At 43.9% G+C, this 24,141-nt stretch overlaps 1 protein-coding gene across 2 annotated transcripts in view; it reads right to left on the bottom strand.

The window, feature by feature from the left end:
- The window catches only part of TMEM163 (transmembrane protein 163), a 236,331-nt gene that overhangs the window by 169,550 nt on the left and 42,640 nt on the right, over window positions 1-24,141 (bottom strand). The window lies entirely within an intron of this gene.

The following is a 24,141-nucleotide window of genomic DNA, read 5'->3' as shown; positions in this document are numbered from 1 at the left end:
TGTGATAGCAGCAGGGGGATGCTGGGTTAGAAGGAGGTCAAGGAAGGCCTCTCTGCAGAGGGGATCTGAGCCAAGACAGAGGAAGGCAGCCCTAGTCAGGAGGTAGTGAGGGGAGTATTCCTAGGACATGTGAAGGGTAGGCAGGGGTTAGACCACTCAAGACCTGGAGGCCACAGTGAGTTTAGATTTTCATTTAAATGCATTGGGAAACCACTGGAAGCTTTTAAAGTAAGAGAGTGGGAAGATTTAGTTTATGACTCCAAAAGGTGCTCTATTTGTTATGGAGGGGTAGGGGTAAGCCAGCCTGGACGGGGCTGGAAACAGGGCTCATAGGAGGCCCTGGGAATGGTGCAGGCAAGAGAGGATGGTGGCCCAAACAGCAGAGATAACAAGCAGTGGGCAGATTAGGGACACATTTTGGATGGCTACTCATGAATTCACAGATGGACTGGGTGCAGAGAAAAAAAAAAGAACACATCAAAATCTCAAATGTCATTTTGAAAATAATTGTTTTTTAAATAAAAATAATTACTTTACTGGTCCCCAATCAGCAGTGCATGCTTTAAGACATTTCTCTATACTGGGACTGATTTATCTTCCAAACTAAAAGTGTCCACCAGGTAACTCCAGCCAGCATTTCAAAGTCAGGCACCCGAGGCCCACGGTGGAGCCAGTCATGGCAGAGAAGCAAGAGAAACCAGTCCATCAGCAAATCCAAATCACACCCTCACTAGCTCCACATTTTAAACAACTGAGCAAGATGGTCACATGCATGCCGGTATTGCTGAACATCTCCAATCATCTGCCCCATCACTTTAAAAAAAAAGGAAGGAAGGAAGAATGGGAGAGAGGAACAGCGGGAGGAAGAAAAGCAGAGAGGGGAGGGGAAGGTTCTTTTCCCGATAGTTTAGAAATAAAAGGAGGCCCTGAGAAAAAGTGTTTTCACATAGAAATGCATCATTTTCACCATGTATTTACTCTCATTAGAACTTACTTCATTCAGCTGGCAAATGAAATTTGCAACCATGTTCATATTCCAAAGCAACAGCTTACAGCTTTGTTCTAAATCTTCCTTTACAGCAGATGTAGATGACACACATCCAACCAGATCTGAAGATTTTTAAACTTTGAGGTTCCTTAATTTTTTCTAGTGGGACACAGCAACATTTCCTTAATTTCAAGAGGTTTATAATGACCTCAGGGTGGTATTTACAGTATATAACCCAGTTAAATTCTAAAGAATCAAGGCCAATTTAACTTCTTTCATTTCGACCTTAAGCAAATGTGTGCACAACTGACACACTTACACACTCCTGATAAAACATTCTGACAATCCAAAGTTAGGGGACTGAACATGTGCTCTAGCTCTGCACATATCCTGGATGAGTATGTGATTTTAAAAATGGGTTTTTATTTTTTAATGGACCTCAGAATTAGAAATAAAATTTTACATGGTATTTCAAGGAAGCATTCATGGAGTAAAAAAGCATTACTTTGTATTCATCCCATTTCCATGCTCGGTATAGTTTCTCCTTTTTTAAGATGGACATTTGAACTGGCTAAAATTCATGTGATCTCTTTATACATAAAGATGTAAGGAAAGGTATAATAAAAGGACAAGAAAGATATATTCCAAACTCGCAAACATGGTTATCTTTAGCTACGGTGGAGACAAGGACAGAATGGGGATGTTGATCCAAAACACCTTTAGCTTTATCTGTACTGTTCATAAGATATTTTTTCATAAAATTTTAATTTCTCTATGCATACACAAAAAGGCTAGCTATAAATATGACCAAAATTTTAATAGTGATTCATTTAGGGTTTGAGGGGTGAGTAATTACTATTCTCCCCTTTATATTTATCTCTCAGGAAAAGAAGAAAAGAAGGGAGAAATGGCTTAATTCATTCAATCTAATTTATTGGCAGTGCAGACGTGAACTCTTTCCAGCGTTCCCATGACCTACCAGATGATGGGCTTCAAAATAGTGAAGGACAGCAAGGAGCCTTCCAGGACCCTTCACAACGCTTTATACCTAATAACCAAATTACAGCTTCTCTGTGCCAGGCCTGGGAGACTTGGGGCTGTCTGCCCAGCTGACAAAACCCCCCTTTCTCTGGGAACCAGTGTGCACCAAGCCCACTCCAGCAGGTGCCTGGTGGGACCAGAAACCTCCCAGCCACCACCAACAGCATGGCTTGAGCCAGGCACCCAACCACAGGCCAATCAGACTCCCTGGCCTCGAAACCCCAAACTGGGTCTGCAGGACTTCTCCATCTCTGTGTGTGACCGACCCTCTCTTTCAGGCGGTCACAGCTCACCCTGTGACCCAGTGAATGAAGGAAGCCAGGCTGCAGAGAAAGAAGAATTAAGCAACTGTGCCATGAGGCACAGAGGCAGAAACGATGCCAGAGTCCTAGCCAGCTTTCTAATGCATGAAGGCGCACATCAGGTCCTGGCCCTGAGCTCCAGGTGACCTTCCTGTAGGAGTAAGTCTTATGATCAAGCCCTGATTTTGGTTTAAAACAGCTCAGGCTGATTTCTGTTATTTAGGAATTTGTTAGTCCTAATATTTCAAAGGCTGCTGGGTTGCCCCCAAGGTTCTTGGTCTGGTTAGTGAGAAAACATGCAGCACAGAACTCAGCAGAAGCCCCACGGCTCATCAAATTCTAATTTCCTCATTAACTTCTGGCTGCTTCCTAAAAATTCAGAGATAATAAACCCTGGTGGGAGGCCCTGGCTCCAGCTATCTGGACCAGCATTGCATTACATTCTGGGGTCAATTTGCAGAGTGACTTCTTAGAAGTTATGGTCAAGCGCTCCAACCATGTACCCACAGGTCACCCTTCTGCCTGGGAGTCCCTGCTGTAGCCTGGATTAGGAGCATCATCAGGAGGACTGTGCTGACCTTCCTTGCATTGGGGCACAGATGCTGGATGCTCTCTGCACACGCCTTCCTATGTCCTTCCTCCATCCCTCCAGGCAGGAGTTGAGGAGGCGGAGATGCTGGGACATTAGGCCCAGCTGCCCAGGTAGTAGGTGGCAAAACCAGGGCACTCAATATCTGATTCCTGCCCTTTCTACCACACCCATTCATTCTCAGGTGCTCCAGAGCTGACCAGTGAAGACTTCCAGCCTCCACGACTCCACAAGGACACTGTGATAGATGAGCACCAAACCTGTGACTCTCAGTAACCCTACAGGCATGGTCTCTCTGAAGGACCCAAACAGTGCCACCTTCCCCTTTTTTGCTTCATGGCTCTCTTCTCCCATCTGGATTCATAAGAGTTTTCATTGAGACCAAGCACTGCTTTCCTTCTTCAGAAGCCCCAGCTCCATACTAGCTTCCCTAGTGAGCAGCAGGCTTTCCTTATGGCTAGTGCACACTGGTTCTTGTTACCACTTTATATCCTTGGAGAGGAGCAACTAAGATGCCCACGGCTTTGACTACCCTCTCCCCATTCTATGACTCAGTAGACAGTTTCCAATTGCAGGCTGAGCTGTGTAAGCTCAATGTCAACTTCAGCATTGATCAGCATCACCCAGAAGGCTTATTAAAACAGGTTGTTATCATCCACCACATCAACAAAAAGGACAAAAACCACATGATCATCTTCATAGATGCTGAAAAAGCATTCAACAAAATTCAACATCCATTCATGATAAAACTCTCAACAAAATGGATATAGAGGACAAGTACTTCAACATAATAAAAGCCATATATGGCAAACCCACAGCCAACATTATACTTAACAGCAAGAAGCTGAAAGCTTTTCCCCTAAGATTGGGAACAAGACAAGGATGCCCACTCTCCCCACTGTTATTCAACATAGTACTGGAGGTTTTAGCCAAGGCAATCAGACAACAAAAAGAAATAAAAGGCATCCAGATAGGTAAGGAAGAAGTCAAACTGTCACTGTTTGCAGATGACATGATTGTACATAAAAATACCCTAAAGAATCCACTCCAAAACTACGAGATCTAATATCTGAATTCAGCAAAGTTGCAGCATACAAAATTAATAAAGAAACCTGTTGCATTCCTATACACTAATGATGAACTAGCAGAAAGAGAAATGAGGAAAACAATTCCATTCACAATTGCAGCAAAAAGAATAAAATACTTAGCAATAAATCTAACCAAGAAAGTGAAAGACCCTGAAAACTACAAGACACTCTTAAGAGAAATTAAAGAGGACACTAATAAATGGAAATTCATCCCATGCTCTTGGCTAGGAAGACTTAATATTATCAAAATGGCCATCCTGCCTAACACAATCTACAGATTCAATGCAATCCCTATCAAAACACCAACAGCATTCTTCAAAGAACTGGAACAAATAGTTCTAAAATTCATATGGAACCACAAAAGACCCCAAATGGCCAAAGCAATCCTGAGAAGGAAGAATAAAGTGAGGGGGATCTCTCTCCCTGACTTCAAGCTCTACTACAAAGCCACAGTAATCAAGACAATTTGGTACTGGCACAAAAACAGACCCATAGACCAGTGGAACAGAAAAGAGAGTCCAGATATTAACCCAAACATATATGGTCATTTAATATACAATAAAGGAGCCATGGATATACAATGGGAAGATGACAGCCTCTTCAACAGCTGGTGTTGGCAAAACTGGACAGCTACATGTAAGAGAATGAAACTGGATTACTGTCTAACTCCATAGACAAGAATAAACTTGAAATGGATCAAAGACCTGAATGTAAGTCATGAAACCATAAAACTCTTAGAAAAAAACATAAGCAAAAGTCTCCTGAAAACAAACATGAGTGACTTCTTCATGAACATATCTCTCTGGGCAAGGGAAACAAAAGCAAAAATGAACAAGTGGTACTATACCAAACAAAAAGGTTCTGCACAGCAAAGGACACCATCAACAGAACAAAAAGACATCCTACAGTATGAGAGAATATATTCAGAAATGACACATCCAATAAAGGGTTGACATCCAAACTACACAAAGAGCTCACGCACCTCAACAAAAAAACAAATAATCCAAATAAAAAATGGGCAGAGAAGCTAAACAGACACTTCTCCAAAGAAGAAATTCAGATGGCCAACAGGCACCTGAAAAGATGCTCCACATCACTAATCATCAGAGAAATGCAAATTAAAACCACAATGAGATATTACCTCACACCAGTTAGGATGGCCAATATCCAAAAGACAAACAACAACAATGTTGGCGAGGATGCAGAGAAAGGGGAACCCTCCTACACTGTTGGTGGGAATGTAAATTACTTCAACCATTGTGGAAAGCAGTATGGGGGTTCCTCAAAAAGCTCAAAATAGAAATACCATTTGACCCAGGAATTCCACTCCTAGGAATTTACCCTGAGAATGCAGCAGCCCAGTTTGAAAAAAACATATGGACCCCTATGTTTATCGCAGCACCATTTACAATAGCCAAGAAATGGAAGCAACCTAAGTGTCCATCAGTAGATGAATGGATAAAGAAGAGGTGGTACATATACACAATGAAATATTATTCAGCCATAATAAGAAAACAAATCCTACCTTTTGCAGCAATGCGGATGGAGCTAGAGGGTATTAAACTCAGTGAAATAAACCAGGTAGAAAAAGACAAGTATCAAATGATTTCACTCATCTGTGGAGTATAAGAACAAAGAAAAAACTGAAGGAACAAAACAGCAGCAGACTCACATAATCCAAGAATGGACTAACAGTTACCAAAGGGAAAGGGACTGGGGAGGATCAGTGGGAAGGGAGGGATAAGGGGAAAAGGGGGCAGTACGATTAGCACTCAAATGTAGGGGTAGGATGGGGGCGGGCACAGGGAATGCAGTATAGCACAGAGAAAGCAAGTAGTGATTCTATAGCATCTTACTATGCTGATGGACAGTGACTGTAATGGGGTATGTGGTGGGGACTTAATAATGGGGGGAATCTAGTAAAAACAATGTTGCTCATGTAATTGTATACTAATGATACCAAAATAAAAAACTTAACAAAAATTAAAAAATAAAAAATAAAAAAACAGAGGTTGTTGGGCCCACCCCTAGAGTTTCTGACTTTGTAAGTCTGGGGTGTTGTCTAAGGATTTAGCAAGCTCCCAGGTGCAGTAAACTGAATAACGGTCCCCAAAGATATCCAGGCTCTGAGAGAAGAGAAAACAGCCTCTCAAGATGCTGTCTGTGAAGGGGAACACTCAGATTATGCAAGATCTGGTAACAGTTTATGTTTATTAGACACTTGCTGTATGCTAGACATCATTTGTTACCTCATCCCTGGAACCTGTGAACATTAACTTCTATGGCAAAGAGACTTGCCGATGGGATTCAGTTGAGGATCCTAAGATGGGGAGATTAATCTGGATAATGTGGTGGGCTAGAATCTCAAGGGTCCTTATGAGAGGCAAGTGGAGGAAGATTTGATGACAGAAAAGGAAAGGCAATGTGACAATGAGGAACAGAGATTAGAGAAGTGTGGCCACAAATCAAGAAATGCTGGCAGCCACCAGAAGCTGGAAGAGGCAGGGTTTTCCACTGGAGCCTCCAGGAGGAACCAGCCCTGCTGATACCTTGACTTTAGCACCATAGGACTTAGCTCAGACTCCTGGCCTCCAGAACCATAAGAATATACTTTTTTGTTGTTATAAGCCACTCAATTTTGGCAGTTCATAACAACAGAGAGAGGAAATTAATTAGCAGGTGATGCTGACAGTGCTGGTCAGAGTCCACTCTCTTGGAGGACCAGGCACCCCAACTATCTCTGGCCACAGATGATGCCACTCTCAGGATCAGGTCTGTGGGATCAGTCCCCTGGAAGAGATGAACAGTGTGCTATAAGGTGAGCACACCCTACCGCACCCCCTTCTCTTCTAATTTGTACAGTGGCAAAGAGCACAGCAAAGTGCTTATAGGGCTGTGTTAAAAACCTGGCCCTGCTACTCACTGGCCCTTATGGCCTGGCCAGTCTCTTAACCTCTCAGTGCCCTACTTTCTGCATCTATAACTTGAGGATAACGCCATCAGCCTCAAAGCACTGTCAAGAGCATTTAACAAGATGGTATGTGTAAGTTCTGCGTGGCTTGTAGAAAGCTTCACCAAACATCTGCTACTATGATTATTTCTGTGACTTGAAACTGCTTTTAAAATAGTGTATTGCATATGCCCTATGCTGATCAACAGAAGCCTCCTTATTGTTGATGTGTGTTTATTGACACCAATTCCTAAGTCGCTCCCTCTGAGATCTGATCAGATCATCTTTTAAATTATCAGGAAGAGAAACAAAAAATAGTAAGCAGCTTTTTATATAGTCATATCCTCAACCCTGCCCATCCAACTTCCCCATCACTGAGGCCCTGCCAGTCTCCCCAGCCTAATTTCTCACTGCTCCCCCTCACCAGACAGACCATCTACTCCCAACTTACTAAACTACTTCAACATCCACCCTTGTTTACAGCTCCACATATTCCTCTTCCTCTGTCTTGAAAGCCCACCTTCTCCAGCACCAGCACAGCCATGATGGGTTCCGATTCTGCAAGGAAGATACCTCCATGCTCCTGCCCAAGGGCTGGCATAAGACAGACTCTCCCTATTCTGGACCAACTGGGAGAACACGACTTGGGAGTTTCACCATCCAAGGGGGAGACTTTCAGTGAGGACCAAGAGCAGGGACTCTGGAGTAAGGCCATCTTGGCTCGAAACCCCATTCCACCGCTTCCTCCTTTTATGACCTTTGGCAATTTACTCCAGTTCCTCAACTATAAAAACGAAATAACAGTATCTCCCTACCACATAAGGATTCAATGTGGATTAAATATAAGGCAACACATGTAACAAATGATGTCTAGCATACAGCAAGTGTCTAATAAACATAAACTGTTACCAGATCTTGCATAATCTGAGTGTTCCCCTTCACAGACAGCATCTTGAGAGACTGTTTTCTCTTCTATCAGAGCCTCCACCTCTCAGAACATCATGAAAGCTCCTGTGATATTTTGCCTTTCACAGCCAGTGTATGAGCCACATTAGAAAAATCCATAACCACTCATAATGGCCCCTTGTTGATCCTAGGAGGAGGGTAACCTACTGCTTGAGCATCCTTTTTCACCACACATGGTGTGGGTAAAATTCTAACATTTCCAGAATATCTCACCTTGCTTTAATACATCTGCATATCAACAGGAGTTCAAGGGTGGAGAGAAGTATGGCTTTAGGGCATTTGCATCATTCCTCAGGGGTGGAGAGAAGTTCATCTCCATATCAGTGGGTAATTACCTGGGCAAGGAGGGCTTATCTGTACCAGAGAGGTGAGGGGGAGGGCCAGTTTTGCTTCTGCTGGAGCAGGAAAGAGAGAAGGGCCCAGACTGCAGTGAGCAATAAACAGATTTTAAACTTTATTTGTCCCTAGAACTGATTTTGGTTTTTAGAGGCATTTTTGCCCCAGGATTTCCTCTCCCTGGACTCACACATGGCTCAAAGGGTCTAATGACACCCAAAATCACCCCACACCCAATGAAGTGAAATGCTCCTTCTGAGAATAATCAAATACAGTATTGTGTCAGAAGCTGCTGGTTATCTGGATATTTATTCCCTCCTTCACCTACAGTAATGAACTCCAGTGTTTAGCTCAGTACACGGTATCCAGAAGACAGTCTTTACTTCCAGCCTTCCTTGCAGTCAGGGATGGCCAATGAGGTCCGACTGTATCTTCCCGGTGTTTCCCCTACAGACACAGGGAAAGCTTTCTCCTCCCCCACCCCCTTCACACTGACTGGCATGCAGGCATGGAAGGTGGAATGTAGAAACCTCTGCTAACCATGTGGACACAATCAACATCCTAAGGAAGGCAGAGCGAAAAGGAAGGAAACAGCATCTCTGCTCCCATGGATCCGTCACAGCAGCCTCGGAGTGTTTGTGCTCAGGCTATCTGTTTAAACCACAGTTATTTGGAGCCTCTTACAGCAATCAAGCCTATATTCCAACTACTTCAAACATGTAACAGCTTCCGAGGATATCAGGAAAAGAAAAGTTTAAAGTAGCTTCTAAACGAAGATAACACTGTGAAATTTCCCAAAGTGACTACTTGGAAAGGAACACTCGTTCAACTAGAGTATTAGTTTAATGAGTCACACAGTGTACAGTTAATCATTACATCTCCTGAGACGGGAAGAAAAACCAGTTCAGTAGTCTAAACCTGCAAATATCACCCAAACACATCCAGTGACATTTACAGTGTTCTCTCCTAGCTTTCTGTAACCACAGAGTTGGAATGCTATGGACCTTCCATTCTAATGGACAAAGCTCAGGACCGGCTGCTGGGATTTGGGCTGTCCCCAGAGCTGCCGAAGCAGCGAGACCTGCTGGGCCTCACTTCCTACAACTGTAAAACACCGGGGCTGAGAGACTCTGAGTGGGTCAGAAACCAAAACTCTACAAATAAAGAAAGAAATGGCCCAAAAGAAGAGGAAACAAAACTATTAAGGACAGAAAATGAAGAACCTGAAGCCAAAAAAAATAGCCCATTAAAAACAATAAGCCACTGCCACGTGGCCATTCCTCCCCAGTCAGCACACCTCCCTCACCCGAACAAGCCCAGAGCGTGCATCTGTGTTCTCTCCCTCCCGCCAAGGGAACTGGGAGCAGCAGGGAACTTGAAGGGACGGTCTGGAGAGTCCAATCTCTTGCTCACTGGCATTAACATTTCTTCCAAGTACTCGGATTCCCTCCACCCCCAATTTAAGCCCCTAAAACCAGAAAGTAGGTCTCACATTTTTGTTTTTTGGTCTTTTCTATTACTTCTGGTTCCCCTTTTACTAGGTTTAAAGAACACAGGGATTGTGAAAAATGGGCCTTCTGGTGTCCTTTCTCCTCTTCACGCCATAATGGAGGTTTACACATGGTAAGTACATAGTTAATTTATTTTAAACAAATGAGTGATCCCCTAAGGACCCAGCCACAAAATAACCCACAAAGGGGGTCGGGTGTACACATCTTTTTCCTTTGGAGGCAAGATGAGTCTGTGTCTGTTTCACACCTGGAAGGCCCAAATCCACCGAAGGAAGTGGCCATTTCTCCACTTCTGTTGCGCAGCTACATTCCCTAAATGAACTCTCACACCAAGAGACTCACTGGTTCCCAGCCTGCAGCACGTGCTACGTGAAGGAGAATGCAAGGAGGGAACCAAGCAGGAGGCCAGCCGCAGCAGCACCTGTGGAAACAGCACCTCGGCCTACTCCACCCTGCTTCTGAAGAACAGGATGGGGAACGAAAAGTCTGATCCCCTCCAGCAGTCTGGCACCGTAAGGACCAAAAGTCCCTCCCCAAAGCTAACCCAAGTTCCTGAGCTGCCCCTTGGGAAATCCCTCCCAACTTGGTCAATGGCCTACTGAGACATCTGAGGTCTCCTTCCGACCTCCTGTCACATGGAAAAGAAAACCCAATAGTCAGGAGCCCTGGCCACCTCCACCCCCTTTTCTTTTGGTTTCCCCTCTGCTCACCTCCAGATGGAAGAAAGAAACCAGATCCCCAAAAGATTCCCTAACACTCGGGGGCCATGCTCATTAGCTAGAACAACTCAGCTTCCAGAAAAATTCTGCATCCCAGGGTGAGGCAGATTGTATTTCAAAGACGGCTACACCAATCTCTTTCCTATCCATGGGAGCATCTTACAGTGTAACGCTGACACTCGCCATTCAGAGGTGGGTCTATGCTCCCTTCCCCATCTCTTGTTGGGGAAGTTGTACAGATCCTTGTAACTTCCTTGACAAAGAGAATGGGAAAGGGATGCAGCACAACTTCTGAAGCAAGCTCATGCAAGGTAAATCAGCTTCCACCTGGTTCTCTCTTGGTACACATGCCTTCAGAGCCTTGAATCAACAAAGAACTCTGGCAATCCCTGAGCCACTGTTGCTATAAAGATGACATGGATAGACCACAAAGGGGTGGTCTTTCCAGAGATGCCCAAGGAGCCCCAGCTGTTGAAGGGTTCCTGACCAGGCCCCCAGACATGTGAGTAAAGAAGCCTTTGAGAGGACCTAACTACAGCCATTCCCAGATTGCAACCTCATCGGGGACCCTGGGTCAGAAGCAGCCAGCTGAGCTGCTCCCAAATTCCTGACCCACAGAAACCATGAGAGATAAAGAACTACTGTTCTTAAGCTCCTCTGTTTTTATGCACAGTGCCTGGAACACAGGATCTTTAGTACACATAGCCCCTCCTCCCAAGATCATTATTTACCACCTCTGGGGTAAATTTAGAACATCTTGTCAGTGTTGAATTTAATTTCACAACCCAATCTCCTGGTAGGATAAATGGCACTTTTTTTTTTTTAGTATGAATGTAAATTTTTGCTTCAGGATGTTGAGAATTTCACAATACCTCTTTCAAGGTTACTTGAGAGACCTTGAAGCACCGCAAGCTGGAGTTAGGCAATCCCCCTGGCTGCAAGTGTATGACCCTCTCGTGTTTCCCAAGGGCAGACCCAGAGTGGGGGACCTGCAGAGCTGGGCAAAATTTGGGCCTCCCTACTCCCTCCTGAATGTTCTTGCCTTCACACCATCCTTCCTCCACTGGAACGGCCACAATAAAGGAGCCTCTGAAAACCAAGGCTCGGTTATTATACAGAACAAAACAACAGGACTGGAGACATTAACTGCATTGGCCAGAGCTGCTGGAATCCAATGGCTGTGGGTAACAGCAGCAAATGATGGGGAAGGGGAAGAAAGGCTTATGAGATGAACTCCAGCAAGAGCTGGGGAAAAGGGCATGGGGTGTGTCCTGGGAGTGGGGGCTTTAATTTCAGAAAACCAAAGGCCTTTTAACTGAGTTTGGCTGGAATCTGAGATCACCTGCTCCCCATTTGTAACTGGAAACCTTTCCATAAAGAGACAATTACTTGACATTAAAGTCCCCGATTTTAAAGGACTTGGAAACCAACACCACCTAAGTGCTTGCATAAACAAAATATCTGTCTGGTATTCTAGCTCATTTCTTTTCTTTCAAACACTGATCCCTTCTTCCTAATAAGGACATACCTTTACATGAATCTAGGGACTCAGTGCATGTCCTGTAAAAGGCTGGCCCTCTGCAAACCACGCTATTTGCAAAAGCTTCCTCAAGACAATTTCTATCCTGTCAAGTCATGTCTGCAGCCCTGTACTTGGGATTGTGTCCCCTGCCCTTCCTCACCAGCAGCTTGCTGGCCCTCAGCAAAGGCTAATAGCAAATAATCCACGTGCTGGCACCAGACCCATAGTACTCAGGTTCCCTGAGGCTGCGGGACCTGCCTGTGTTTCAGAATCCTCTTTGTTGGCAAAGCCAGCTCAGCAGACCCAATGATACTAAGCTGATACTCAGCAACAGACCTTCTGAGGCCAGCCCAAGCCACTCCACCAGCGAAAAGACCCATCCCTCCCAACTCCTGTCCTTGCCAGTCTCAGCATCAGTCACCACTACTTCTTCCCAAACTGCTCGCAATCCTGCCACAGATGCCCATGGGGCACTCTCTCTCCTATGTCTGCATCTCTCTCTCCAGCCTGTGACCTGGAACACTGACCTCCCAGGGTTAAAGCCACAAATCAACTCCTCTGCCCACAGCCAGCAACCAAGAGTCCCCTGCCTTGTTTTGCAGACCCCAGGGATGACCCTACTCTCCACTCCTTGCTGACACTGCCCCCTCACTCTCTCCTGGGCCCTTTTCTTCTCATCACTGGCTATAAAACAGAAATGCTGGTTTTAGCTTCCCATATGCAGCCCACATATCCCTACAGAGAGAGCACAGCAGAGCAGGAGGAACACAAGAAGTGGAGCTGGCAAACACGAGCAAGGCCGAGCCCCAGCACTGATGGGCCCCACACAGGCTGTAAGAGCCACACTGACTTCCTGGATTCAAAGCCAGCTCTGTCCCTCACTAGCGGTGTGACATAGGGCAAGTTACTCAACCTCTCTGGCCTTTGGCTACCTCATCTGCACAATGGGATAATGAAAGAAACTGTCTGCTAGGCCTCTTGTGAGGGTGAATTAAGCTAATAAATGTGAAGTGCTCAGAACCTAGTTTGGCATGGTAAATGCTCAATGTATGTGGGTCTGTAATTATTATTGATTATCGTTATCCTCACATGTCTGCTACAGTTCACCCACCACCACCCTTCACCAGATTGCTCTAAGGATAAAAAGGGATTTGGTTTGTGAAAAGTACCTTGTAAAGTATAAAAGTATGAAAAATTAATCAGCTGTTGCTACTTGTCTCAAAAAAATTCCTAACCTAGATCCTGCTCGTTTAAAGGCTTAGCTCTACTGAAGGAGAACAGAGTAGAGGCAGGAATAAACTAAAATGTAGAATATAGTTCATGAATATCTATACCTTTGTATTGTAGAAATCTGTGTGTCTATATACTACATCCCACTCACCTCCATTTTGGAGGTCTAGTAGACCATAATATGAATATATACAAAACTGAATTAATCATCTACCCCCCACAAAGACCCTGAAACCAGATTATCACCCCACATTCCCTAACTCCACTAATGGGGCCTTCATTCATACAAAATTCTGGCAAGTCATCCTCCACCCCCTCAATCAAAGCATTCGAATCCTATCCCTGGCTCCCCTTACTGGGAGGCCTCTTAAGGATGTCTCTGCTTCTAGTGTGTACCCTAAACTCCACCCAGGGCCAGTTTTTCAAGAAGCAAATTTAATCATGTCACTTCCCTACTTTAAGTCCTTCATGGTCCCATCAACCACAGCAGTGGCACAAAACTTTTGGTTCACAAACCCCACTGAAAATCTAATGAACATATCGTGGACCCTCTCCACAAGAAAGTGCACAATGCCTAGAATTTCCCATACAAGGAACCCCTGGCATCCTTCCACTGACCTAGGATAAGGAGCCCTGATCCTCAAGCTAAAGCCCCATTTCATAAGCTCACACAAACACTTCGTCTGCCTCTGATTAATCTACCTTCTTTTCTAGCTCTCTCTCACCTTGTGCTTAAATGACTCCAAGACCCCACATTCTTTCAAAGCTATAACTTCCAGAAAAGGAAAAAAATACAATAAAATTTTGTCATTCATTTCTGTATCCATAGGACCTAGTGCTAAAGCATGGATATGGGTTAAACAAAATAAGCAAGTTTATTCTAAACGAGCACTTTGTCTTAAATTTTGTGATAGACAGAACAATGCCTCCCAGAGATGCCCACATCCTAATCTCCAGAAGCTGCAAGGATGTTACTTTAATGACAAAAGGGATTTTGCACGTGTGATTAAATTAAGGCTTTTGAGATGGGGAGGGGATCCTGGGTAATCCAGGTGGGCCCTATATAATCACAAGCATCCTTAAGAGGGGAGCAGGGAGGTAGGAGAGTCAGAGAAAGGGACGTGGCATTAGAAGAAGTTGGAGGGATCTGATTACTGGATGGAGGGACGCCACCAGCCAAGAAATACAGGCAGCCTCCAGTAACCGGAATAAGCAATAAAACAGGTTCTCCCCAGAGCCACCGAAAGGAGCACAGTTCTGCCCACAACTTGATTTTAGCTCACTGAGGCTGATTTTGAACTTCTGACCTCCAAAATTATGAAATAACATGTTTTTTAAGCCAGTAAGTTTGTAATCAGTTGTTACAGCAGCAATAGGAAACTAATACAAACTACCACACAGGCCTATATTGTATATTCTCTTGACATAACTGTTTAGAGTTCTAAAACTGTGATGTCCTGCGCATCCTTCAAGAGGGGCTGGTTTATTAAGGTGCAAACCTACAATGAAGTACGTCACATCCATTAGGGGGGGAAAAAGGTTGTGATTTCTCTTTTGCTCATTCACATGAGCACACAACACATTTTTGTCAAGAGTAGAAATTCTTCCATGTTTCAGAGTATACTTCCTGCACATGAATCAGGTCATACTACATGCACTACACTCTAACCTGCCTTTTCACTTAATACATTACTTCACAGGTATCATCCCAAGTAGCTCTTCCTCATATCTGAGAACAGGACTGAACATCAACTTTTACTTTCTATGTGTTAATTCTACTTTATAATTTCAAAAAGCAATCTATGATTACTTTTCCACTTGAGGGAGCCTCAGTCTCAGAAAAGTTTCATGTCAAAATTTCATTTTGATCATTACACAAAAGAGGCCATGTAATGGCAAAATATAATGAAACACATCATCCTGCTACCCTTATTAACAAAAAAATAACCAGTGAAAGAAATCTGAACCATGTAGTGATGAGAATTACATTTGCATTTAAACTTTAGCCATTTTAGTCAACTGAGGTTTTCCAAACCCTCTATTATTTCCACATTTCCAGGGTGGCTAGCTGTCTAATTATTAGTCTCACTGAGAGATGTTGACAAACTAGCACACGATAACAGCAATAAGATATGTAGCACTGATTTCTCAAGGGACCTATATGCACAGTTCACACTGGGAAGGATATGAATAATTCAGATACTTCCTGTCTGAAAAAAAAATGATTTTTAGATATCTAAGCCTAAATCGGATTGAATTAATTAAAAAAGATGAATAAGAAGGAAAGTGTATTCTGTGCCTTAGCTTCACAAGTTACAGTTGCAAATTTCATCTAGTCTCACCATAGGGCAGCCTCCAAGTGGGAGAACAGCCCTCATTAACAAATCTGAGCTCAGGATTAGCTAGGGAGCAAACTGCCTGCTTTCTCAAAAGTGAAAAGGCCATGTAAAAGCAATCACTGATTATTAGCAGACATCCCACAGAACACAGCTCCCACCCCCCAAAAAAAGAAGACCCCCTCAGGTTAGCCCCCAAATCCTAAAGAAACATGTCAACCAGATAGTTTCTGACTGAAGAATGTGAGAGCCTAGCATAGTCCAGAAGAGATCCTCCCGACCTCCCCCAAAGTCCCCCACCCCCACCCCACCAAGATAATTCTCCTAAATCCAGCTCTTAATTCAATTGCCAGGAGGAAAGCTGACCTTCTGTGATGCAAGGTACAATGGAGTGGGGTGATGGTAAGTGTTTACCTGGCTCCCTGGGAACAAAAAAGGTGCTGACTTGTGGCATTTCCCAATTCCCATGGTATAAATAAATACACCCACTGCTGCCAGTGTCAAGCTACCAACTTGATGTCACCCATTTATAAAAATCCTGAAGAAAAAAAAACTCCAATGAGTAGCTCTCCACCCATGCTCCAAAAAATAAAGTATCTCACATCCAGATGCCTGAATTTCACTCATTCTTGTGCATAAAGAGTGGAGTTTTTTGTTTGTTTTCTCTTTAAAAGCCATGTCCTTCCCACAGTTATCTATTAACAGCATTGTTTAGAACTGAAGTGGACATACATACATTCATATTTTTTTCAAATAGCTTTTTTGAGATGTAATTTATAGACCATGTAATTCCCTGATTTAAAGTGTACAATTCAATAGTTTTTAGTATATTCAGAGTTGGACGGCCATTACCACATTTAACTTTATACCATTTTCATCAATCCAAAAAGAAACTCCTTACTCTTTGGAAGTCACCTCTCACTTTCCAACACCCCCAGCCAAAGGCAACCATTAGTCTACCTTCTAGATCTATACCTTTGCCTATTCTGGACAGTTCACATACATGGAATCATTTAATATCACAGAGATAACATAAATATAAAAATGTCTATAGTGGATCTGTGGCATCTTGCTGCACTGATGGACAGTGACTGCATTGGGGTATGGGTGGGGACTTGATAATATAAGTAAATGTAGTAACCACATTGTTTTTTCATGTGAAACCTTCATAAGAGTGTATATCAATACCTTAATTTAAAAAAATGTCTAAGACGAACAGACCATAAGGAATGAGAGCTGTATGAGGCCAGTGCTAAATGAATAAATTAACCACCCTCACTATTATCTTGTAGAACTGTCAACTGAAATCAACACAACTGTTTTATTTAAGAAATTGTTTTATTTGAACCAAATTTTTGAATCTAGACCTAGGAAGATATAATTCCTACCTACAAAGATTTTATATCCATGAGGACACAGGCAAGAGAGATAGAACTTCAAAGGGGGTACATTTCATTTACATAAAATATTGTACAAAGAAAAGAATAGGAGTGGGGGGCAGTGCACATCCTGGAGGGCACCTGGTGCCAAAGGAAATTCAGGGGAAAAATAAGCATTTTGTTCATCCTTTAAAAGAAATACAGATGCCAATAATTGTTTAGCCTTTAACTTAATTGACAGATTTTTTTTTTTTTTTAGTTTTTCCTGGGGGGCAAATTTAAGACTCCCAGAGTTAATTAAAACCTTCAATAATTAGGCCTTAGAAATATTCTTTGTGATCCCCAGTATAGATTCTAATAAGTTGCTCTAAAGCCCCTTCATTTTGGAGACATCTTAAATACTTTTTCTGCATCAGGGGATCTGTGCAGAAAAGAGGTTCCAGTTATTAACACATCAAGCAGGTGTGGCATGGATACATCTGAGTCTTAAAGGATCATGCTAGACACATTCCCATGCTATCTATGGGCGTGAGAGGAGGCGAGGATAACAGTCTCTTTAGGTGAGTTGCCTCATCTTCCTTTAGGGGTGGAGAGGGCATGTATCACATCTTATCAGTGCTGACCAGACAATTCCTGACTGACTCCATTTTTGGGAAAGGCTGGAACTACATTTAGGTTAGGTAGTAAGCCCTGGTTGGGTGACGTGGCCCAGCAAAGTGCCCGCTTGTTGGGCCTGTCTTGCTTTTTAACAGAACCAACTGATAAACCATCTAACCAGAATAGGAAAAAATCCAAGACGTCCGACACATCTATGTTTCTGTCAGCAATATTTCTTCTACAGTTCTCTGAAGAAGCCATTTTAACCAGACACAGCTGCCAAGGAGAAAGAGATGTAAAATATCATTAAAATGGCCACATCCCATTAGTGTAACTTGTGACACCCCAAAATCAAAGCAGACCAGCTTCTGATGCCCCTGCTCTTCTATCTTCCTCCCAGAGACATGGGTGCTCTGACCATGCGGAGAGAATGATGGCTTTGAAGATGCTCCGGGATCCTCACATCCAGACAGAGGCTGCAGAAGGACCAGGCCCCACTGGCCAGCAATGGGGCTGTTTTTGAAGGCACGTCCCAAGGATTAGCAACTTGATCTTGCCATGCCCCTCAGTCAGAACAAAATCCCACTCCTTGTAAGAGGAACACTCCAGACAAAAAGCTTACTGCAAAATCTACATAGGAAAAGGCAAGGGGAAGACAGAAAATAAAGGTGCCAGCAGCACCTTGGTTTCTTTTGAAACCAAGAAACCACTTGCTGTATTTTTTTTTAACCAAACCATGTACTACCTTTAAATGAAAAAGAAAAAAACTTCACATTTGGGAGGGAAAAAAAGATAGTTTCAATCTCTGAAGTCTTTTTACAAAAAGTCACACAAAACCAACAAAAACAAAACTATATGTATTATATGACCACAGCTATCTGTTTCTTAAAATGGATTAAGTTGTACTTAGGAAAAAAAATATTAAAATGGCTGTCCCTGGGATATGGGAGGGTAGATTATTTTCCAGTTTTTTAAAACATGATGTGTTACTTTTAGCATATTATTTTGTAAAGCACACCTAAGTAACCTTTATCTTAACTAACTGCACCCACATGCCACCCATGAGTAATCAAATGGACAACAGGTTTTTCCAATATCCCTAGATACAATGGACTGAATGAACAAAGTCATTATTGTCCATGACAGTTTGCCAGCAAGGAGAGAGCTCTGGCCATGAAAAGTTCCTCTACCTTCCAGGAAACTCACCTGCAGCCAGACGCAGAAAACAAGTGAGGGCCCGTGCTGCCCCAAGCTGACCTGCAGTGCCTGCTGTGTAGGGTTCCTTCTGGCATCAGGAAAGCTAACTGATTCCAGCTCACTGATCCTGCAGTTTCAGATGAAGAGTACATATTTTCTAGAACTGCTTTCTTTAGAGCTATTTAGAATCATCGCTAACACACCTGTCTACTAGCAAACACTCACAGGTGAGGGGAGCTGTAGAGAAGCTCGGAGGTTTCCTGTCCACACGCCACACCAGAGCAGGGAGGGATCTCAGGGTTTTAGAATCTAGACTGATGTCATTGAGGCTCAAGGTCAAACAATAGCAAAAGGGATGCCCTGCATCATTGTCATGCACATGAATTTGTTACTCTGGCTACCTTTTCAGACTTTAGAGGTTACGAATGTTCTGGAAAAGGAAAAAAAGGACCATATTTTTGTCTTTGTGTAAGTAGCATGGCAATGAATGGACTGTCTGCATTTACATCTAGATCCTTCTCACCAGAATGAGCTCTTGATGGGAAAGGATAGTGGCATCTTTATCTGTCAGCTTCTCTTCCATGTCACTGAGGAGAGAGGCTGAAGGGCATTGAGGTGAACACAGCCACTCCTGGAACCTTCAGACCTTGGTTCAAGCCCAGCCTCTGCTATTCACATGTTGTGTCACCCTGGAAAGGTTTCCCCCCACCCCATAACAGAACCTATGAAGCCAGAACCAGAGCAGGTACACTGGGCAACATGTACAAAAAGCAACTGCAAGCCTCGGCACCCTCACAGGGCACAATCTAACAGTAGCTGTTTGGGTAGGTTATTATTTTTCCAAGCACAAAGCAGGTGATCAATAAAGGTCTGCTGAATAAATTAATCCTTTCAGGTTATTGGTTTTTAATTGCTTTAAATGGATTTTTATTGAGCTGTTTTGTTCTAGTCTAACTTCAGGTAATAAGTCATATTTTAATGAGGCCACTGTTACCTGAGAATAGTTTCTACCATGAAAAAACCTTTCCAAGATCTATCTATGTACATGAAAATAATGGTTTCACACACAGAGCTGACACAACGCTTTAACAACTACCAGAGCTCTGGCCCCCATCAGCTGTAAGGGTCAGCATCTGCTCACTAACGCAACACCAGGCATCAGCCCTCTCAACTGCTGGCTGGTGGGTATGTCCAGAGGCTATCCGGAGTGATGGAGTGGATACAGGGCTGGAGGCCGGGGGCTTGGGGCAGTGGCTCATCACCAAGCCTCTCTGCTGTTTTAACAACCAGCAGAGCCACCCTAGTATGTAACCACCAACTACCGTTATGGTAGTGTATGTGCATATATGACGATACACGTATGTCAAGCTTTGTTTGCTTGTTCCATCACCTTTAGGGCACATTTATTCATTTTAGGTCACACACAACATGAGGAGAGGTTTTCTCTACTTAGGGCAAGACTGGCATTTCAAGTAGTTGACAGGTGTGTGCCATCACCCCCCATCCACCCACTTCGCTCATTTTCACACCTGCCTGGCATGTGTGTGAATTTACACTTAAAACAACTTCCCAAGTACTGGGAGTGAGCAAGAAAGTGCTCAGGGTTGAAAGGAAGAGCATCAGGTGAGGAGCTGCAGACTGATTCTGGCATTTACCAGGGCTTTAGGAAGCATTTTATCTGCTCCACATCTCTGTCTTGGAAAGGACCTATAGTGAAGATCATTATCCCCACTCCACAGAAGACTGAAGAGGCTCAGAAAGCCTCAAGGTCTTGCACAAGGTCACAGAGCTGGCGCGTGGTGCCCTACCCAGAAAAACAAGCTCTCTAACTCACAGGCTTGTGCCAGCTCCCCCAACAATGGAGTGATGCTGCAGCGGGGGGCTCGCGCAGGGTCCTCACCCCCCACCAGCTCCCTGCCCATCCCAGCCCAAACTACATCTGTGTCCCTGCTCCCCTAGCCACCCTACCCTATCCAGCCAGGAAAAATAAAATTTTAACTTGTTCCTTCAATGCTAATTCCTACAAAAATACAAAGGAACCAACCAAGCCACAAGACAGACACAGAAAATACCCCAGAACACATGGCTCTGAGCAAGGGTTATGGAGGCTAGTAAAGGGAGGCTGCGGAGGCAAATCCCGGCTGCCCATAAGTCTCTGAACCTTGTAAATGGCTGCAGGAGAAAAAAGTTTTCTACATAAGGTTTTAGAGCAAAAATTTTTAACTTAAGCCTTAACAGAATTTTTAAATCATTTTCTATATATTTCATTAGTGCTTTCTTTTCATGGATTTTGCATTTTAAATGGATGTTTACCCTTGGGGATAGATAAAAGGATGAAATAAAAAGACTAAATTAAAGAAGTGATTTAACACAGAAAGAAGAAACCTGTAGAAACTACCCTTTAAAGTCACTGCTCAAATTTAGCCGAGCATCCACCTCCCACAAATCTTTCTCTTTTTCATTTATTAAATCACCAAAACATCTCGTTCTCATCAGTGTTGTATTCCCAAAGGCTCCTTACGGACCACATTACAGGGCAAGCTTCCTAGCTATCCTTCCAACAACCAACCAGTCTGTCCGTTGGGCAATTACCTACATGCTGTCCATTTCAAGAGTGGGGACCGACGGCGACCTCGTCCCTGCTCAACAGGTCAGGGTTTCTGGCAGGCAGGGCTCACCACTGGTTCAGGGAGGGCAAGGACGACCTCGCCCTGCAGCCAGAGGCCTGAGTTTGAACCCACTCCACCACGTGAGGGCCGAAGGACCTTGAGCCCGTTGTGACCTCCCCATCCTTCCGTTTCTTCACTGAGTTGTGAGGATCGCCCCAAAGCAAGATAGCCTGGCATACAGGAAGTGCTCAGTAAACATCAGCTTTACAATTCTTACCCTCTACAACCACTGCAAACTATTTGAATACACAACAGTTAAACAGGGTATATTGGGTAATAAGGGATGGAAACTGAATAGTAGGTGTATGCCTTCGCCCAGCTTTATAACCACTAGACCAATTCCTTCAATTCTTGGGTAGTTGGAGGCAGCCTTGACAGCCACAGTAATTTCCTGTTATCCCCCTCTCTGCATACGACTCACACACTACACGCACACTGAAGCCCCTCATTTCCTGCCCAAATGTCCACCGCAGCCAGCTGTCAGGGTGCCCTGCTCCACCCTCCACAGGTCGCCTGGTGACATGCACACCGGGTCATGCCACACAACCATCTGACCTCTTCTGGCAATGCTGCCTGGCACCAGATGGAGCCTCAGCTCCATGCCAGGCAGGCGGGCCCTGCATCTGCTGCCCCAACCTCCTCCAGCTCAGCAGCTTGCAGGTGAATTGATAAAAGAAAGTGAATAAAACTCTGGACATACCCTCCTGCCAACAAACCCCATTCCTCTGCTCTGGCCACACACATCTTACCATCTGCCATTCCCCAAGGGACTCTGCCTCCTGTCCCACCACACAGACACACACAGAGAAACAGAGGGGCCCACCTGGAAGCCCCGCCACTCAGCCTCCACAGCTGGGCTCAGGCATCGCCCCTTCCCTCAGCAGAGCCTCGCCTGCAGCACTCAGGGTATCCGGGTTTGCAGAGTCGCCCCTGCCCACCTCCCCCACGACAACAACCCTGGTGTCTGGCCCAGAGACCTCAGCCGGGGGCTGCTGATGGGACAGATGGGCAAGTCACCAATAAGCCCCTTTATCTTCTGGGAACAAAAGAGCAGGATGTCCATATATGGCCATTTGAGTTTCCATATGCCCAAAATCACCCTCACAGAAGGCGTATTTTCACAAGTGTAAATCTGGAACCCCAATATAAAGGGAATTTTTTTAAACTAAAGGTTTGGGGGAGAGGGACACACATTACACATGGCAAACAACCCTACTTCACCAAGTACTTATTTAAGAGATGTCTTAGAGAACAACTACAAAGTGTGCATGCAATTAACCCAAAGGAGGCCACTCGGCCTTGCCACCCGTCTCAGCCAGAACTCCTCATCTGAACCACAGACCACAGAAATCAATTGGACTGGGTTTTCCCAGTTCTCTTACACCCATGGTGCATGACTACTACTATGCCAGAGGCACGGGCAGAAGTTAATTCATTGCACACAACACTTCATTAGGGCATTAGGGCTTAATTATCAAGGACAATCTGTATTGAAGAAAGGTGGGCAAAGGGGGTTTCTTGTGAAATTTTATTCACTTTCTTTTATCACTTCACACAGCTGAAAACTTCTCTTCTTGTTTGTGGAGGCCAAGAATATGTGCCAGATCATGCTCAGCTTGTTCTACGGGGGTCAAAAGCACATGTCAGTCAACTGACCACTTCATGCCTCTGCATCAGCCACAGTAAACCAAGGTGAATGGTGTCCATTCCTTTGTAAGAGGCATATGGAAGGAGAATCAAGTGAGAAAGTGGGCCCAGGTCCTTAGAACAATGGCTGTTAGAACTGAGGGGATAAGAGAGTTCCTCACTCGCATACCCACACAAGAATCTGGAAGCCAAGGCCCCAGGGACTGCAGTGACTCTAGTGACTCTCAGAGTCTCACAGCTGGGACCTCAAGTCTCCTGACTTCCAGTCCAGTATTCTCTCTACTTAATTGAAACCCCTTAATTGAAAACCAACTCATTCTGGTTAGCCAGAGATTCCTCAAGGGAGGAACAACCTAAGACAGGCACAGTCGCAGGGGGGCCATCAGGTGAGAAAAAGGGGGATCAACAGAGGTGAGGCTTAGAACCCCCACCCCCGTTCTGAGAGAAATCTTCTGCATACGTGGATGTTCTATAGCCCTTGTCTAGCTTGGATTAACACATAGTCTACAGGCACACACCTGATCATCTACATTTGCTCTCTTACAACACTAAACTATGTTTTCTACCTTTATCTTGCATCTACCTACCACTTCAGCATTTTATTAAAAATAATAATAATAAAGAGAGAAATGTGGTATCCACATATAAATCAAGTATAAAAATCAAATGAGTATTCATATTTGAACTGTTTATAGTTCATAATGCATAAACAAAACCGAAAGCTTCTGTGATGACTGCCCTTGTAATGTTCACCATGTAACTTATTCACTATGTAAGAATTTGTTCTCCATGTAAGAACTTGTTCATTATGCTTCAGAAGATTGGAGACTGACGAAAATTAGGCTTGGGGTGGATTAATGATTGTGCATTGAGCACTGACTCCCCTATACAGAATTCTATTGTTGTTAACAACCATTTGATCAATAAATATGAGAGATGCCCTCACTCTCTCTCTCTCTCTCTCTCTCTCTCTATATATATATATATATATATATACACACACTTCCAATTGTAAAATAAATAAGTAACCGGGATGTAATGTACAGCATAAGGAATATAGTCAAAATATTGTAA

This window comes from Manis pentadactyla, chromosome 8, assembly GCF_030020395.1.
Source record: "Manis pentadactyla isolate mManPen7 chromosome 8, mManPen7.hap1, whole genome shotgun sequence".
In the NCBI taxonomy this organism is placed as follows: Eukaryota; Metazoa; Chordata; class Mammalia; order Pholidota; family Manidae; genus Manis; species Manis pentadactyla.
The sequence above is the reverse complement of the archived record's forward strand: the minus strand, read 5'-3'. Positions and strand labels throughout refer to the sequence as shown.